The following is a 20,693-nucleotide window of genomic DNA, read 5'->3' on the forward strand; positions in this document are numbered from 1 at the left end:
CCAGGTGTTCGTTTTGGTATGTGCCCATAGCCCATCTACCGTCTCCTCATATTGATCATCCTTGTGCCAAGATAGTCTTTCTTCAATGGTTGCATCTGCTTGGATTTCCTTTACGCGCTCCTTCGTCCCTTCCATAGTCACATCCCTCCCCACTATGAGCTGTCGGGCTTCCCACCGAGTGTCCCTTGTGGCAGCTAGTTTAGCCATCTGGTCAGCCAAAGAATTTCCCTGCGTGACATAATCCAGTGTTTTTTTATGCGCTGAGCACTTCACTACGGCCACCATTTTGGGCAGCGTAAGGGCTTGCAATAATTCAGCAATCAATCGGGCATGTTTAATAGTATCACCTTGGGAGGTTAAAAACCCACGCTCTCCCCAGAGTTTACCAAAACTGGAAACCACCCCGTGCGCGTAGGCTGAATCAGTATAAATTGTCACTTTCATACCGCTGCTTAACACTAATGCTCTCGTTAGCGCAATTAATTCTGCTGCCTGGGCCGATTTTTCACACACTTTCCCACTCTCAATCAACCGTTCCCCTGTAGTTACTGCATACCCTGCTGTTGTCTCCCCATTTGGCAGTTTGAAACAGGAACCATCACAGAATAATATACCCTCATTATCAACCAGCGGGGTGTCTTGCAGGTCTGCTCTACCCTTAGTGTGTTCTTCCATTTGGATCACACAATCAGGCCTAATGTCATCAGGTGAGGTGGGCAAAGGAAGCAGTGTCGCTGGATTCAAAGTGTTACACCGTTCAATTTTTACATTACTGGCAAACAGGATCATCTCATACTGTGTGAGTCTAGCTGTAGTCAAATGCTGTGTATGCACTCTATTCAGACGAACATCTACCGTATGTGGAACCTTTACTGTTACTTCACTCCCTAGGATGATACCTGCACTTTGTTTTAGGGCTGTCGCTGCTGCAGCTACTGCTCTCATGCATGGGGGTAGGCCTCGAGCTACTGAGTCCAGAGTGCTAGAAAAATATGCACATGGTCTCTGTTTACCCCCTTGTTCCTGTGTCAAGACTGACACAGCGCAACCTTCCTGTTCATCAACAAAAAGGCAAAATCTCTTAGTATAATCAGGTGTGCCTAAGGCCGGTGCGTGGCATAGAACATCTTTCATAGCTGTCAGGGCTTTTTCCATCTCAGGTGTCCATTCTAATGGGCCGTTTTCTTGTACTTCTTTTAAGGCTTTTAGCATGGGCTGGATCAATACAGAGAATTCAGGAATCCAGTGCCTACAGTAGGATAAAACACCAATTATCCTTCGGAGACCCTTTGCCGTGTCTGGACCTTTTATGGACTGTATCAAAGCAATGCGATCAGTAGACAGGGTTCGCCCCTCTTCGGACAGCTCAAAACCTAAATAATGGACCTTTTGTTTTACATACTGCATTTTGGCTAGGGCTACCTTGTGCTTATTCTCTGCTAAGTGCATTAGCACCAATCTGGTCACATAATGGCATTCCTCTTCGGTGGCTGCACATAATAGCAAATCATCAACATATTGTATCAGAGCAGTGTTAGCGGGTAGGGCTAGGTTATCCATCTGTGTTTTTAGTGCTTGGCTGAATATGGCGGGACTTTCTGTATATCCCTGCGGGGCTCTAGTAAATCGATACTGTCTATCTCGAAGAGTGAAACTAAACAGGTACCTGCTTTCTTCGGCAATAGGAATGCTGAAGAAGGCATTTTTCAAATCAATTACCGTAAACCATTTCGCTGTTTTGGGAATTAAAGTGAGTACACTTGAAATATTAGGGACAACTGGATATCTGGGTTCTACTATTTTGTTTATCTCCCTCAAATCAATAATGAAACGATAGGGTACCGCTTCATCACCTTTCTTGTGTACTGGAAGGATCGGAGAGTTACAAGGGCTATCATTTGTTGGCTCTACCACCCCTAATCGTATCATGTCCTGTACTATTTGATATAGTGCCTGCTCTCCCTCGTGTGATATGCGATATTGTTTTATCCTGGGCAACCTGGCACCGGGATTTAGTTTGATTACTACTGGGGAAACATCCAACACTCCTACATCATTCCCATGAGTGGCCCATAGTTCATTCGGGATGTCTTGGAGTTCCGGGGGCAGGGTTTGCATTACTCCTATCATACTCATAGGTTTGCTTATGGTCATTCTCACTCCCTGGGGGGAGCAATATATTGTGGCCCCTAGCGTTTTTAATGCATCAATACCTAACAAGTTTTCTGGGCAGTGATTGGTCAATAGCCACCCATTCTCCCATTTTACCCCATGAAGTTCCGCTTCTACTATTTCACTTACAGGAGTCTTTATTGGATTTCCCCCAAATCCAACTGATACCTTGCTTTTATTCGATAATGGGACAGCGGGGACGGCTCTGATATTCACGGAACTGTTTCCAGCTCCCGTGTCTACCAGACATCTCAAGTTTCGGTGGGGGCCGATCCTAATAGAGGCATAAGGCCCCCTTTGGTCTATAGGAACCTGCACCACTCCCGCTATCTCATTCCGGCATCCTCAGGACATATCGCTTGTGTTATCCTGAAAATCATCGTTATAGTATACCCCTTCTCCACATTCTTCACCCTGGCATACACCTTGCACTTGTGTCGTTTGTCGTGGCTGATACAGTAGATTGGGGGGAGGCGGGGCCGGCCAGGGAACATCCCCTCTTGCTTGTCCGTCAAAGGCATTGGGTTGAGGGGGTTTAAACATTCTATTGTCTTGGTTGCCGTACCCACCAGTCCTATTTCCTGGGGCAAATGTTGTCTGTGAAGGGGGCCGTACGCCCCTTCCTCTCCCACCACTCTGGGGACACTGGGATTTCCAGTGTCCGGGTCTCTTGCAGAAGGCACATACATCTTGCGGTAGCCCATCCCTCCTCCCATATAGCGCACCTCCTTGCACTGTACCTCTTCCTGTCCCTTGGCCCCCTATCATGTTGCTACTATAGCCCTGTGACGGGCCGTTATAATTGTAGTTATACCTGCCTTGGGGCCCTTGATGCAACTGTTGCATCAACACTTTGGTTTTTAAATCCTTCTCTTGTCGTGCCTTTTGTTGTCCCTTCACTCTTTCCCCTCTTTCGTAATACCTAGCCATTTCGAGGAGATCCCGGGGGTTCCTAGTCATCCATGTACTTTCTGCCCTCCTAATGTTCTCCTGAATTGGCCCGTGGAGCCCCTCTACAAAGTTTGTGGCAAAGTACCGTTGGCCCGTTTCAGACCCTATCTCTAGCCCACTGTGCGCTTTGAATGCTGCTTCATAACGCAGAAAGTACTGTGCTACTTCCTCACTTGCACCCTGTATCACAGCGGACAGTTTCTCCACATTCACATCAAATGGGGGTAACACCTTTTCTAGAGCCCTCAGGACTGCCATGCCATGCCCCCTTAGGGGTTCAGGATATTCCTCATGCAGTTTTCTATTTTTGCTCGCATCCATTACATCTTTCCATTTTATTGTTTCATTGTCTTTGGCACGAAAGGGGGTCCATATTTCTTCTGGGACAATGGCTAACAATATGTTATCTACATCCTCTACGGTAAATAACCCTGGTCTGAATAACTTTCCTACTTCTTTGTAGAATCCTGCCGGGTCTATACGGGGGTCGGGGATGGACTTGGTGATATGCATTAATTCAATTCGGGATAAAGGGACATACACATAGGTTCGCATCATGTTACCAGTGGCTGCCTCTATGGTGGGTTGGCACTCTCTCATTGGCATTAATAGTAACTTTTCCATGTCTGTTTGTTCACTTACAAGGGCCTGCGCTGGTGGCGAAACAGAGGATTGATGACTAAGAGCTTTCTCTTTTATTTTTTTATAATCTTTTAATAGTTTCTCCACCTTAGCCATCCTCCATTCTTCCGCCCCTGAATCATCCACTCTTATATTAGATAGCAGTTTCTTATCCAATTCCGTCCTAATCCTATTCCACTGGGACACATATCTAGGCTCCTTTTCCTCTTCTATATCATCCACCCTAATAAGAAGATATTTAATTACGTTTACTTGTATAGGCCAGCCAAGGCCCTCCATCAGACTCACCAGGGTGGACATGGACTGCGAGTGTATGGATGCTATCATACGATTAGCTACGTTTTGGCCCGCCTGGTCTGCATCTTTGAGTTTAGCCTCTCTTTCCCTCACCTCTCTTTCCCATGCCCTCTTTTCCTTCTCCCATTCAACACCGCCCCTTATGACTTCCGCTATTATGTCGGACATACATCCCCATAACTGAACACTGGACGCAGTCACTGGTAGTAACGCGACAGCGTCCTGATATGCTGAGGGCAGATCCGCAGTACTCTGTCCTCTCAATTTACAGTTACCCTCATAAAAGGTATATAGTTTAGTGGCCACTGTCCTAAATTCCAAAGGTGTCAAACGCCCCAATTGGTCCCGTAGGCTGTCATTGAGGGGTGTGCCATACAGCCCGGTCATAAGGATTTGCAAGTCTCCATCTCTATCCTTTTCTACAGTAGTCGTTCTCCTATGGTCTATCAACCTATCTGGGTCTCCATACTTCATTGGGAATTCCACCCTTTCACCCTCACTGTCTGCCGGTGGAGCTGTAGCTCCTGGAAACAATAATTCAGTCGTTGTTTGTTCTGCTTCTAGCCCTATCACATCTTCATATCGAGGCACCGGCACGGCAGGATACATACCCCCACTGTTCTTAATCATCATATGTATATCCAACTGATCTAGCCTCTCACCCTTCTCTTTTATCTCTAGATCATGTAATTTTTGATTTACCGTTCTCTTCTGCTCCTTTGCTTTTTGTTTATTCTGAGCATTGCGCCTGCGCATTGCTTCTACCCTCCATAGTCGTATAGCCTCAAACTGTGCGGGTCTGACCCGTCTTTTTACTAATTCTATTTCTACTTTGGATATGCGGTCCACATCAAAGGACCCGGTGTCTGGCCATTTATGCTCAGCCAAATCTTTTGTGTATTCGGACCATTCTTTTAAGAACAATGTTGAATTCAATCCATGTTTAATCAACATATCAAATGCAGGGGTTCCTTCAAGAGGGGCATAGTGTCTCTTGCCTATACCACTCTTGCTGGAAGCCGCTTGACCCATTTTGTTGGTATACCACAATTGCCTAAAACACTCACCTTTCCCAAATATGCACCTATTGGCTAACAATAATAATACATCCTCCTGGCGTATCTAACATATCATATCATCATTTCAACATTACTTCTTCATAGACGGACTTACCACCGTCCTCTTCACAAACCCTGAATCATTATTTCCTTATTCCATCATGCATCCGTCCATACCACTTATCTTAAGGGTCCCGCCAGAGTGTTCCGGACCCGAAGGGCGACAGCCTGCTGTTCCACCGCCAACGGAGCCGGAAAAACAAGGATGACGCGTTGGTTGCAATCAAAGGTGCAGATTCAGTTGTTGGGGCCCCGTGATCAATTCCTTCTCCGGTTCCGCCGCGGCGTTCCTCACCCAGTGACGGACTGTCGCTCCTTCGCGTCCCACTTCTGACACCAAAATTGTGGGTGCGATTTCTCGCCGTCACCATAATCAGTACAAAAGGGACCCTATAAAACTCAAACAGAAAAGAGTTGAGTAAACATTGCTTTATTAACACACAAGCATTCGCGAATGGGCCACAAGTTCAACCGTCTCGCAAAGCAAGTCGTCAAAGTGCCGCCCTTTGCCCTGCACATCGTGGTCCTTTTATACCCATCTGTTTTACATTGTCATACATTGCTGCACATAGATTATGTCCACCACAAGGCGGCTCCTCCCAGTCATGACTTTGCATCAACGGTCAACAGTTCAACATCTGCTATTGTGGTTTCCTGTAATCTGTTATTCGCTCTCTCTCGTGCCCCTCTGTGTCCTTATCTCTGTGCACGAGGCTGTGCTTACTCATTCCTTCCCCACCCGTAATCTGCAGATAGTTTTAGTCAGGCTCAGCATGCTTCGACATACAGTGACCAAACACAATTCTTCTGTTAAAAACAAGTTCTTGCCAGGTCAGCAGGTCTTAAATGCCGCTGTATAAAGAGAATGCCTCTTCTTTTAACAAAAGGGTACATTCTTTTAACACATATGGTGATTAGTACAAACTCCAAGTGTGAGCACAACATTACATATGTATGCGTACCTTCAGCTGCAACTTATTAGAAGGGCCGAACAAGAGCCTACTATGAACTAGGGATTTGTTCCTAGTTCTTCTTTTCCAGTATTCTACTTCATGCCACACGTGTCACTAGGAAAAACTGAAGTTCACTTCACATTACAACTTACTTCACAATTGATTTCTCAGTAGAAAAAGAGACTGGAAAACATTTTGGCTGAATATTCTATATCCCGTTTGCGTCCCTTAAAGCGTGAGAGGGTGAACCCAAAAGAATTGTTGTCATATTACAAGCATTCCTTAAGGACATCTTATATAGCTGAAATGCTAACAAAATGCCAGTCTTGCATCTATACAACTAGTCAGTTCCCAGTAACCATTCCAGGCAGATTGCCTTTTTATTTTTTTTTATTTTTTGTCTTTTCTTCTGTGGGACATTATAGCTTTATAGACGGTGCACCGAGCTGTACTGGTGGCTTTGGACCAATGGACCTTGTTCAATGCCCTGGCTGCACTCCGGGCATTGACTCAGTCTTCAGGTCCCATATTTCCCTATACGGCCGACCTAGAATTGATTAGCATTTAAAGGATCATCATGGATTTTTGATTCTTTGGTTAATATACAAAGTTTTCTCAGGCAGATTTGGGCAGAAACATTTCCAGCGTCCTGATTATATATACACAGTCACCCCTAAAGTGGTTCTGTATGCACCAGCCAGGCTATATGCAGGTGTCAGAAATATTACTGCATTATGTCTCTTCTGGATTAGCACCACTGGCTGCCCTTGGAACTGCACATTATTTTCATTGCTGTTACGGCAGTGTCCAAATAGTAACAAAATAACGTGGCAGAAAACTGCACACCACTTGTATAACTATGCTCTTGAAATCCAGCTAATCCATGGCTAGGCATGCTCATAGATTTAAAAAGACAGATCCTAAAGTTCCTCTTTTTTAAAATGTATTTAAACCATCCCGGTCGCTTCTTATCAAGTGTTGCTATTCTTGCTAGTCCTCAGACTGCTACAAATGTATCTCCTTTTGAACTTTGGGTGTTAATTACATTGTTTCTCAACTGTTTTGCTTATGTTAGATTGTGTATGAAATGTGCCTATGGTGATTTTTTTTCACAAACTCCCAATGTACTGGGTTGTTGTGGTGTGATACGTTTTTTATTATACCAAAATAGATACATTTAAGTATAATTGTGTCTAAACATTTTAATGAAAGATAGCAAACAAAGCATCACACTTAAAATATGTTATTACTGTTGCACGATTCTGCCCCTTTAAGGGAGAGACGTAGAACTGGTGGAAGGAGATGATGACGTGAGAGGAAAGGGAGGAGTGTTAACGGAACGTGTTAGTTCTGAGTTGTAGTTAAATAAACAAAGACGTGTTACTAATCTATGGTGCCGTGTCCCTTACTTGAAGTCCCCAAACCAGGAAACAACTGGTGACGAGGCTGTCTCCAACGGACCGGAGTCCAATCCTCCAGCTAGGTGTTCCAAAAGTGCCATTGTATTGCTGCTGTCTGGTGATCCCACCACACCATGACAATGTTAGAAGGAGATTCGCAGTCCGTGTATCTCGCCCACGTGTGTCGGCAATCCCGCCGAGTCCCACAAATGCTCGATCCTGAGCACGTAGTCCGGCAACCCTGCCATCCTTACCCAGCGTTCCAGTTGAGGAGTGACAGGAGTCACCTCACGTGCAGACTTCACGGCAATGCACCAGCGGTTTCCTTTAGTTCCTGCTACCGGCAGGCCCACGTGGAAGGGACCATGTGCTACCAGGCAGCACACGTGCATGGGTTGTTGGCTGTTCTCAGGATCTGTTTTGTTTTCACCACCACCCTGCCTTCAGACACACTTGCACGTGCTGCCCAGCCCTGAGACATCAAAGACAATCCACTACTGCGCGGTCTAGGCCCATATTCGAGGAGCACAGACACATGGAGGGAATTACAAACATAAGGCCAATTGAACTGGCCTAAGGAAGACAATCCATTGCAGTTACCCTCCCAGAGGGTAGAACCACCCAAAAGAAGCAAGCAAGGGCCCTCCCATCATGGCCACGCACCCTACAGAGACATCACGCCCTGAACCCCAGGTGAATGCCTATGAAGGGCACTGATACATCGACCATACCAGGGTCCCCATACCAACCGCTTCACCAGCCACCAACCAAGAACCAGCCACCATGAGAGACCCCAATACTCTATCTCCTGTGCACAGGGCAAAGTCAGTTTTACTACACATGGCACTCCCATCTCCATGACCCCTAAGTGGACAAAGGGCCCAGATGGACCCAGCGGATGGAAGACTTTAACCATTTTGTGAAGGCAGTGGGGGAGGAGAACTCACCCAATCTACACGGCGTATTCATAAATCTAGTCAGCAGTGATATAAAAACCATTGTCAAGACAATTCCACCTGCAGACCTAGCAGATTTCACCTCGCTGATCAACGCCCTGAACAGGAAACTTGTGATTGAACCAAACTGGGACTAGAGAGATATATGTTCAATCAATGCATGCAGAGGGCTGAAGAGACTGTCGATGAGTTCATCACCCGCCTTGCGGTCGAAGGTACTCACTGCCAATTCCATGGATTCTCCCTATACAATGCTATACTACTACGGGTCAGAGAGGACTGCCTGTCACCTACCCTCAAGAAGCAGTTGCTGAAGAAGCCACTCTCGATAGACAAAGTAAGTGAGCACACGAGAATCTTTGAGAGGGTTGACACCCAAGTTGCCTCCATGACGGGCACCCCCCCCCTTCGAAGCACGACAGCGCAGAACTCATCGCTGCAGTCCAGCAAATAACCCAGCTGCCAGGGGAGAGAGGGATTGCATCCTACCAACCAACCAGCCAACCTGGACCCAGGACACAAAGGCAGTGCTACAGATGTGGTATGTCATTCCCACATTCAGGGTCCTGCCCTGCCCTCTCACAGAGGTGTGCCAACTGTGGAAGAGAAGGACACTTCCAGTCTGTCTGCAGGGAAGGGAGGCCATTCCCTCCTCCAAGACAAAACCCGCCACCACCCAACAGGATGTTTGGCCGACCACTGCAGACCCAAACCTACCAGAGCAGGTTTGACCACCCTGGCCAATGACGATATGTCAGGACAGTAGAAGAGTACCACGCACCTGACTATCCCCAAGACTACGGCTATTACGACCAGCCTTACCGTCTGGTCAATAAATACGATGAGCCACCTCTCTACTATCAGGACTTGCATCAAGTCACGCCATATCAGGGCAGCAGCAACTATGATCAACCATTCCAGGATGAGTACGTCAACCGCATCCAGGATGACAGTGAGGCGTGAGAAGCACAGAGAATCCCAGTCAAAATGGGAAACAGTCAATTCTGCTTCCTGGTAGACTCTGGCTCCACAGTAAACATCATGGGGGAGCAAGAATATCTGCAAATCCCTGACAGACTGTCACTGGAGAAGACGTACTCGAGAATTTATCAGTGGGAAGCGACTTCGCCCCTGCACGCCATCAGACATTTCAAGCGCCAGCTCATCCACAAGGGTCTGAAGGTGGACACAACCATACATGTCATCAGCAGCCCCACGAAAGGCCTGTGCCTCCTCAGTTACCACACAGCATCATGCCTAGGGCTCATCGACATCCACTTTCGCGAAGGAGACATAATACACTCATCTGCCGGGGGTTGCAAAATTGAAGGAGCAGTGTGTGCGATCGACGCATTGAACCCCAAAATCTCATCACCAAAGAAGATGACCTAGCAAGTTTCACCCCACTATGCTCTGGACTGGGAAAACTCAAAGGGCCCCCCATCAAACTGCACATCGACCCATCGGTGCGGCTGTCCCTCAGCACTCCAGAAGGGTGGGTTTCCATCTCCAAGAAGCAGTCTCCAGAGAGCTCGATCAACTACTCACTGATGGCATTATCGAGCCAGCTACGGGACCGACCCCGTGGGTGTCCCCCTTAGCCATTGTGCCAAAAGAAGATGGACAACTGCGCCTATGTGTAGACATGAGGATGGAGAACACTGCAATCCAAAGAGAGCGCCACCCTGGGCCATGCACAGGGGACATGATAGTACAACTTAACAAATCTGTGATGTTCTTGAAGCTTGACTTGATTCAGGGGTACCACCAGTTGGAGCTTCACCCTGAATAAAGGGGCATTACAACGTTCGACACTCATGAAGGCCTATTTCGGTACAGGCGCCTGAACCTTGGAATCTCGTCTGCGGCCGAAATCTTCCAGGAGGCCATAAGACAAATAATCAGACTCATCAAGGGCACGCTGAATTACAGCAATGACATTCTTGTGTTTGAGATCAAACAAAAGGAATGTCACTATCTATTTAAAAAACATGTTTACCCTTATAAAAACACATATCAATTGTATTAGTACATCAAAGCGCAAGTCTAACCACCTGCTGATTCATATCAAAAATATGAAAAACAAATACACAATTCATTATATTTCAATACAACAATCTACAAACTTAATGCAATTCCAAGATCAAGTATCAATAACTCGACCCTACACAGTGATGGTTTCACTACACCTAATTTTCCACTATGTCCATATCAGCCCGACTTATATGCGTTTCTGTCCTGAATAGCTGGTATTCGCAAGACATTCCTCAGGGGCAAAATTGTGTAGAAAATTAGTTGCTTGTAGGTGGCAAAGGAAAATTCCCTCTAGTTGCTCCTTGTGTTATTCCACAGTGTAGATGGGTACACAATTAAAAACATATATAAATCTATGGGCGTAACCAGTCTTTTCTTAAACCTAGCCTCAATCCTTCACACCACCAGGATAACCAAGTATGCTGATAATCGTATAACTGAACTGGTCTGCTTCATTGTATCATCAGACCACAGAAGCAACTCCGATTGTTGCTTAGTCACGCTCTTGCAATTGGCCACTCCCACTATAACGCAGGCCTGCAAATAAAATACCTTCCATTGTAGTATTCACTTCCTTAGAGATGTACTAGTTTAACACCAACTCTAAATGCTTTAGATCAAACCACACTCCTTACCGTTGACAACACTCAATAACCATAGAACTGGCTTAAAGGGATATCTGTTACTGCAAACCTGCATGAAGAGCCTATATGTAAACCAAAGGGCATCATCAGTACCTTCTTCACAATGGCAGCTTCTCCTAGAGTCTCTCTAAATATGCAAAATATTTTGCTGGGGCCAGGGCAATTTTATATCCATCGAGAATCAGTTTTTGAGTCAGCTAGGTTTCCTGGAAACATAGAATATCATAAGCTCCAAGTGTTTCTTCCCCAGGGGGCATCAGGTGTTGGTAGCCTGTAGTGTTCCATGAACACAACCTCAGACCGTGTCTTTGTTTGTTCTTTTGGGACTCTTCGTAGGGGTTTTGCTCTGAAGACATGAGTTGCTATCTTTCGGGATATGGTGGAACAGAGTTAACACCGATCTTCGATTTAGGGTTACCTCATCATGGTTGTCTAGTATCTGCTCCAGTTTAAATATCCATTTAACTTCGACCTGTTGTAAATTTCTGTTCTGGACCTGTAGTGTGTCCCCGAGGTCTCCTTCTCCTGATGGATAGCACACCTGTCTTCTGTGTTCTTATGTTGGCTTTTAGTACTTTCCGCGGTCATAGGGCTATTCCTTGAGGCAGAGTAATGTGAGTGTCGTTCATCTGTATAGCTGACTGTCTTTTTTTGCCAGGCTTTTAATTGCATATTTTCAATGTCAGCTGTGCGAAGTGTCGAGTCAGGTAGGCTCCAGTTTGCATCGTGGGCCAACTTTTTGCATCTTTCTTCCAACGTGTGAAAGGGAGGTGAAGAGTCTTCTTCTCCAACACTTTTTCTATTACTTAAACCCGAAGTTGAAGGCTCGGGATACAATTTTCTCTGGGCCAGTACAGTGGAGTGGTGGAAACCGGTGACAAGGCAATGTCGTAGTTTAAGTGTTGACTTATGTCCATAAGGGACTCGTTTTCTAGGAACTCGTCCACTGTTTTTGGTGAGACAGAAGAGAGGTGATTTTCCTCAGTTTGGTATGGTGGCCTGTGTTGGGGCTCCTTGTTGATATTTGTCTGGTTTAAGAGGCCTGTGGATGCCAGAGCTGCTCCCACCGTTTTATGATTGTTCGACATGGTTGGGTGTAGTTGTACTCGTGGGGTTAACTCAAGAGTTAGTCCACAATGCTTACCAGGGATCTTGTTGTTTCTTTCATGGATTTGTCGAAGATTGAGTACGCCAACTCTGAACCGTCGTTCAGAACGGGTTCTGTTACCACTTTGTGTGCCCATTTCTCCAAAATGAGTACAACGTCTACGTTCTTTACTGAGTCACCTTGAGAGGTAGGTTCTATGTCTATGGACAAGGGGGCTTTGATGCCTTTCAATGGTGAAGAAGATGGCTGTTGGTTGGTGGTTAGATCTATGAACGTTGATGTTTATGTCCCTGTTTCTTTCATAAGTGTCTCAACTTTGGTGTTTTCTAGAGGAGAGGTTGACTCTTTGGTAGTAGCAAAAGCTATTGATGTCATATGATCTGATGTCGGGTTAGAATATTTGGCTCTTTCTTCAAGGGCCGTTATGTAGCCTTCGAGGTAAATGAGTTTGGAGTGCATCATAGCCTGAATCGTTGTATGATCTTTTAGCATATCATTTATTGATTTGTAGAGTTTGCTGAATGGATGCTAGGGCAATTGTCAATGCTGACATGATTGAAAAAATGTCTGTTTTTCTTTACATAGTTTCCTTTGTTGTGGTAGGGGTCTGAATATTGTGTCTTTTTTCTGTGGGCGATGATAGCGGGGGGATGAAGACAAGGGTCTCTGTGCAGTCAGGCTAAAGGCTGCTTCCAAGGAGCTTCTGCAGGGAGGTCCTAAGCTCAAGATACGGGGTTCATTTCCCGAAAATGGGCTGTGTGATGTTTTTCCCGAGCTGGTGTGTTCCTATTTTCTAAGTGCATTGGGATTGTGAAGATGGCTTGATTTGATTTGTCTTGTGGTTTGCAAATGTCATCGCGTTTTTCTCGCTGCTGGTCAGCCGGCTCAAGAAATTCAGCCGAAATATCAATTTGACCGACCTGAGGCTCTTCCACTGATGTATCTGCTCTGTTGTGACGAGAGCGAGGTTGGTTCAGCGATTGCTGCTTCAACAAGAGGTTGGCTCAGGGAGGAGAGTCTTGACCACAGAGTTGGACATGTGAGAGATGTTGGAATGTCTAATGAGAGTGAAGCAATGGGGGGAGACCCCAATGTTGAGACTGGTTTGGAAGATGACAAAGTCAAAGGCACTGAAGCACCAGCTTCCCAAAGTGCCATTTTATCTTTGCGCTAGGTAATGCAACTTTATTAGTTGTTGGAGAAATGTTCAACTTTTTTGCCAGGAAGACATCTATCCTCCTCTGCTTGGTTAGCGGCTGATTTTCTTTGACTGCTTCCAGCATTTCACCATCAGAAAGCTCTTCCTTGTTCTCCGTCAGGATATTTGAGTGAGTGTTCAAAGCGTTTGTTAGGAGGCTTAACGGCACTAATTTACCATTGCCTTTTCTTCTGACGGTAGAGTTTGGTCCGCGTAAGCCTCTTCATGCTGGTGTAGATTTTATAATAGGGCCACTTCGATGAGCATTGCTGTTGATTGCTCCTTTATTTTTTGTTTGTTTCTTTTTACCCAAGAGGGGTGTATCCAGGTGGTTTCGTGGATTTTTTTGTATTCAAACTTTCTTTAAAATGCTCAGCACCTGTATGTGGAGCTGGGGATATATAGAACTTGTTGGAATCCTCAGCACTTGTTTTGGAACCTAGCCCGCTTGTTCCTCCTTTATGAGTGTGGGGGTAACCCCTGGGGCTCAGAGTGAACCAGTGCCCGGACTTTCAAAGAGGTTGGTGCCGGGAACATCTGGCTATGCTTGTCCACGTTTGTCGTGAGGCCGGGCAGGGCTCCTGTTCCGACTAGCTGCCCGGTGTCTCTTGGAGCGTGAGACCGTCGCTCCTTTTCCACGTGGATGGTGTCCCTCTTGACGCCTTGCATCTTCATTGGGGGAATGACGTTGACCCGACCCAGCTTCCCTGTGCTCTGCCACAGGGGCCAACCGTGGCTCAAGACTCCTCCCCGACCCCACCACCCACTAGCCACGGCCTACCCGACACAGCCAACGTCCCCCCCCTCCTGGGACTGCACATGAGTGGGCCAGGGTTGGAGAACACAGGGGTGGGGTGACGGTGGTGAGGAGCTGCTGTGCTGCAGGCGTAGTGTTTATTGGGCCAGGGTCAAGGGGCTTAAAGCCAGGGTTATTTGACATGTCATTTCTAAAGGAGGATTTCACTAACCTCGTCTCAGTCATCGAGGAGGTATCTGTGTCTCTGACTCCTTGGTTTTTATTGTCACGTTTCCCGTTCTTAATTATAGAGATTAATTTGTCTGAGGCCAACCATGCTTCTGATGACAGGGACCTTTCGAGATCTGGACGCAGGCGGGAACTCCGCAGCCAGCGCCCTTCTTCCTCCTGGGCCGTGCCTGGGGTGGCGGCAGTCCTTGCAGAAATAGCGGCAATGACTGCCAAGACTGCCACTTGCCACCACTCCGCGTCCGGGAAGGTAGTTGTAGGTTGTAGGTTGCTCCTCCTCCAAAGTTCAGTAAGCAGGGAAAACAGACCAAGCAGCAGGAAATACTGCTAAGACTGCCACTCGCTGCCACTCTGCATCCGCTCCGCGGGTGGGGAAGGTAGTTGTAGGTTGTAGGTTGCTCCTCCTCCAAAGTTCAGTAAGCAGGGAAAACAGACCAAGCATCAGGGAATACTGCCAAAAATGCCACTCACCACCACTCTGCGTCCGCTCCGCGGGTGTGGAAGGTAGTTGTAGGTTGTAGGTTGCTCTTCCTCCAAAGTTCAGTAATCAGGGAAAACAGACCAAACAGCCGGGAATACTGCCAAGACTGCCACTCGCTGCCACTCTGCGTCCACTCCACGGGTGTGGAAGGTAGTTGTAGGTTATAGGTTGCTCCTCCTCCAAAGTTCAGTAAGCAGGGTAAACAGACCCAGCAGCAGGGAATACTGTCAAGACTGCCACTCGCCACCACTCCGCGACTGCTCCACCTGTGTGGAAGGTAGTTGTAGGTTTCTCCTCCTCCAAAGTTCAGTAAGCAGGGAAAACAGACCAAGCAGCAGGGAATACTGTCAAGACTGCCACTCGCCGCCACTCTGCATCCACTCCGCGGGTGTGGAAGGTAGTTGTAGGTTGTAGGTTGCTCCTCCTCCAAAGATCAGTAAGCAGGGAAAACAGACCAAGCAGCAGGGAATACTGCCCAGACTGCCACTCGCTGCCACCTCGCGTCCGTTCCGTGGGTGTGGAAGGTAGTTGTAGGTTGCTCCTCCTCCAAAGTTCAGTAAGCAGGGAAAACAGACCAAGCAGCAGGGAATACTGCCAAGACTGCCACTCGCTGCCACTCCACCTGTATTTCTCTTAAAGCCTGATTGAAAGTGGTCGTCACAAGGGGCTTTGTTAGCCCATACTTGATATTTCCTCAATAAGAGAGAGCTGAAGACTTTACCAATGGGGTCCAGCAGTGCGATTGGCCAATAGTTTGCTGGCTCGCTGCTGTTTCCCTTTTGAAAGTTAATATTGTTTTTCAGAGTAATAGGCCTTAATACTGTCGCATTCTACACTTTATATGGTTTACAGCCATGCCCTGTGGACTCTCTACCTGGGACAAAGTATTTGGCCAGAGCCCATGCACCACTAACATATCCACACTGCACTCAAGGCGTGGCATGTTGTCATGCCCATTGGAAACTGTGACCAGCAAACAGTAAATATATCTGCAGTGTCAACTGCTTATGGCCACTGTGAACAGTATTTACAGGGAATGGCCTTTTGTCCTAGTCCTGTCCAGTGAACTTTATGCCCAAGGAGTCGGCTTTGCCCACACCCTCGGAAACACTCAAAGGGGCCACTGGACATGGGCTTCACCCATTTCCAATGGATACTCTGCCCACTGCAATTCCTTGTGGACACTGTGCTCGGGGTGTGACCACAATAAACTGTGCCTGAGGAACCGTGAACCTACCCACTGTGTCAACTGGTTATGGCTTGATGTCATGCACAATTGGCACTTGCACAGAGAATGGCATTGGCCCACTGGACAGAGACAGCATAACCACAATGTCATATAAGAAGGACCTGCAGTTGTGCACATTGGCTGGGGCCTCAAGCATGATGAACACCCCACAATGCCAACTGGGCATCTCCCATGACTATGCCCTAGCTTCCCTTAACACAAACACAGTTCCCACTGGACACCATGACACAGAACCTGGCAAACCAAACACACCTGCTTGGCTTGAGCCCCATGGAACATTAAACATACAATGCTCACAGGACATGTCCTGCACACATGCCCATAGACAGTGTGTCTTGGGCATGGCATATCGCCATTACAAACAAAATTCATCGAAAGGGGTTATGACAGAAATGTAATCTCTGAAATCAAAGAGAAAGTGAATTTGACCCAAAGAGAAACTCTCCTGACAACCAGGAGTACCCAGGAACAACAGAAATTGGTATACGTAACAACTTATGCTACCCAGAGTAAGAGGATAAAAAGGATCTTTAAGAAACACTGGCACCTGCTACATATGGATCCAAAATTACAATAACTCTTCCCGGAGATCCCAACATTCGCCTACAGGTATAACAAATCTCTACGCAACAGCCTGATCAGAGCAGACATAACAAACATGAGAACCAGAAAAATCACGTTCAAAGGGATGGTCCCATGCCACAACTGCCAACACTGTGGCAATATATTAAAAGGAAACACGATCAGTTACCCTTATACAGGGAAAGCCATCCCCCTCAAACTCTCCTGCACATGTGATGCATCAAATGTGAACTATGGACTCAAATTCCCTTGCGGCCTATTTTATGTAGGCATGACCACCAGAAAAGCTAAAATCCGATGGTCAGAGCATAAATCCAACATTAGAACAAAAAGTCAGAAATCGCCTGTTGCAATACACTTTTCACAAGCCAGACATTCCGTAGCACAAATGAAATGTGTAATATTTGAACATGTGAAACTGGGCCCTAGAGGTGGAGATATTGTAAGAGCTCTCCACCAGAGGGAGATAACATGGATTGATACCCTTGACTGTCTTAGCCCTAGAGGCATGAATGTAGAGTTCGATCTGATGTGTTATGTTTGATGTATCACAATGTAAAGTTGATTTGGAGTTCGATCTGATATGTTCGGTTTGAGGGATATGAACGAGAAGTAGATCTCTCTTGATGCCTGACCTTAAGGGTGTGGAGGGCCCTTGGCCTAAAGTCATATGATGATCTCTAAAATAATACACACTAAAAAATGCCTGTTACATGTTTCAAAACTTTTTGTTCTGGTTGAATTGTGAAACTAAGGTACAGGAGGAATCGCTGTAGAGTGTGAGCCGGCAGGTCGGCAGGGACAAATGTATAATGTACATAAAGTAAGACTAAGTTTTGTCTTAATGAGTGAGACAGGAAAAGCCCCTACCAGATGAGAGCATGATACCACATTGGAGCTAGTAAACCCCATAGCCATGTAAAACATTAGGTATACAGTCAACAATGTACCCTCTTCAAAAGCCAGAATTGGAGGGACGGAGAGTCGTGCCACCTTGGCTACAGCATAGGATAGACGGGGACCCGAGCAGACTAACTATCTACGCTACTCCCCACTGACCTGAGCTGTGGCCCTATGACACGATTCCCCATTTAGCACTCAGAATCTCCTACGCCTATTAATAACCCAGAATTAACGAGACGTTGTGGCCCTGAATCTCAAAAATCAGAATCAACAGGATTAACAAGCATTTCTAAAAAATCAGGCTTAACAGGCACTGCTATCTGGCATATCGGTCTCCAGGTAGTGGGATATGGAAGGGAGACACAGAGTTAGTAGAATTGTCCATGATCATATGGTTACATCAATAAGAACAGTGGGAGCCCCCAATATTCCGGTAATTGACATACTATTAGGACCTCTTAGACACCATCAGCATGGAAATATGCAACACATTCTCGTTTCCCTGGCAGGAACGAGGAAGAAGCACACACGCATGTGCAGGTCGGTAGTGTGCGAGCCTCAGGGTGGCGCGCTGCACACTCTGCGCCCGTGCAGAACGAAATGCGATCAGTACATGGGCGTCGCGCTGATCACCCGCGCATGCGCAGTGGGTTCTGTTACAAACACCCCACATGCGCATGCGCGATTGGGGAGCGGCCTGGCCCGCTGAAACGCATGCGTAAAAGTACTTAAACAACACCTAACACAGTCTACATTCGCAAGTTCACGGTCCGGAGGAAGCACCTCGAGATCCGGACACCTGACGACTCTGGGCACACACGCACCTCGCGTAGAGAGGTGAGGGATAGGTCACTACCCAACCAGCAAACCAGCTCCTTCTTTGCCACAGAGCTATTGAGTTACTCTGAACACTGTTAAGGTTAGAATTACCCCTGCCCAGCTTGCCAACTAAGGAGGGTGTGAGGGATGATTCAGTTCACTCCATTAATATGAAGGGTCTCTTCATAGGAACCAATTTTATAAATTATGGCATACAAATGTATTTATAATCCCTCTAGAAACATGCACTGAACCAACATTCTACTCTGTTTTTTCTCCAGAAGTTCTTCTTGTGAGAGTCTTCACGAGGTATAACTGACTACACACACAGCGAGCTACGCACAATCGATCCTACCTACAGGGTGTGTCCAAAGACCAAAGATAAAGGTGATATTGGCACTATGAAAGAGGTACTTTGAGTATTATGTTTATAATTATTAGAGTTGCAACTCTTAAAGTGATAATTGGCTTAAAGATGAGATTGTCAACATTGACCCAGCGTAATGACACTGATAGTAGAATACCTTCTATGTTTTTTGCTTCAGGAACTGAAATCACAAATTTATAGAACTTTTGGAAACAAATAGTATCATTGGCTCTGAAGATGGACTGGCGTAAAGTCCGAAACGCGTTGGCAATACATTGAAATATCCTGATGCTACTTTGGATTGGTGACTTTGAACCAAAGAACTTTATCATATTATTTGATTTTGTTATTATCACATACAGGGAAAAGGGACTTTGCAAATACAAATTTATGTGCAAATCTATGTGTGAAACAAAACACTTACAAATTGTGAATGTACTAAAACAAATTTTGTGAGACAAACCAACTATGGTGGGACTTTGATTATGTTCACTAAAAAAGGTTTTGTAAAATTATACACTTTGGTTGATTAAAATAACCCACTTAGGGTTTTCTGACTCTCTATGGTGTAAATTATTGTATGAAGGAATTGTTTGTTACATTTTGTGAACTGAATTAAGTGCATGACAAACAATTAGTTGTCAAACTATAAGTTAACTAGAGGTTATACACCTATCTTAACTTCATTGAACATTTGTATTTTGAAATCCTAATATAAGCCTTTAAAATAATACGCTAAACTTTGAACAGCAAGAAGTGGGACCTGTATTGGACCCCACATGCCGGCAACATTAAGGTTTTTGGAATTGAACTCCCCTTGGAGTGCACTAAGGGTTGGCATGTAGCAATACATGCCCTCTTCCCTAGTCTTTCTACCAGTCCCGAGTGGCCCTGTGACATTCGCCCTGGTGCACCTGAAGTTTCACTACAATACAACAGCAACAAATAGAATCTCACATATTTTGAAGCAGTAGAAACTTTAAATTGAAACGACAGTTGTGCCTCCTTCTCCATCCCTTTACAATATAGCCATTACCAACCACTTAAGTATGGTCCATTATAAACATTGGACATGTTCTGTAAGCATTCCCAGTGGACAAGATGCCCGGGGCATGGGCACGTCTTTCAGCAATGTCCTAGAGACCTACAATTGGCCTCTGGCCATGCCCAAATGACACTTCCCCATGGTATCACCTTCAGCCATGCTCAAGCGACATCAGAAATCCCAATATGCCCATTGGGTATTGTCAAGGGTTGGGATTGTGTAGGTATATTCTTCCCTGGTAATGCACCTCTGACCCTGTGGTCTGCAATTTGCCTATTTTGATGCATATTGGAGCACAGGCACCAGAGAACCAATGCAAAGTGCATGGACCAAGACAGTGGGCACAGCCAGTGCCTAGCCAATTAGAATGACTTTCTTTCAAATAGCCCTTCTGATTGAGATTGCAATTCACAGAAATAGAACGGTCTATAAACCTGAATGGGTCAATCAGGATACACATGTCCATCGTGGGGGTTTGCAGAAAGGGCTGCAAGCTCAAAATAGCCATTTGTGAAAGTTCTTGACACTTTCTCAAGTATTTTGTAAAAAAGCCACTAAATGGATACTCACCAGACCAGAGTGGAACCAGACTTCAACTTCTTACAGTGCTTCTCTGAAGAACTAGCCGGCAACCAGCAGCAAATGGAGGCAGCAGTGCAGTGCAGCAGCAGTCTCCAACAGGCGAGAAAGATGGCTATGCAGGCACATCCATTAGGGGTCACCAGAGGTATCTCATCAATCCTTGGTCACAGAGGCATCATGATCATTTGATTTGCCAATTTCATTCTC

Source organism: Ambystoma mexicanum, chromosome 10, assembly GCF_040938575.1.
Source record: "Ambystoma mexicanum isolate Mex_15411 chromosome 10, UKY_AmexF1_1, whole genome shotgun sequence".
In the NCBI taxonomy this organism is placed as follows: Eukaryota; Metazoa; Chordata; class Amphibia; order Caudata; family Ambystomatidae; genus Ambystoma; species Ambystoma mexicanum.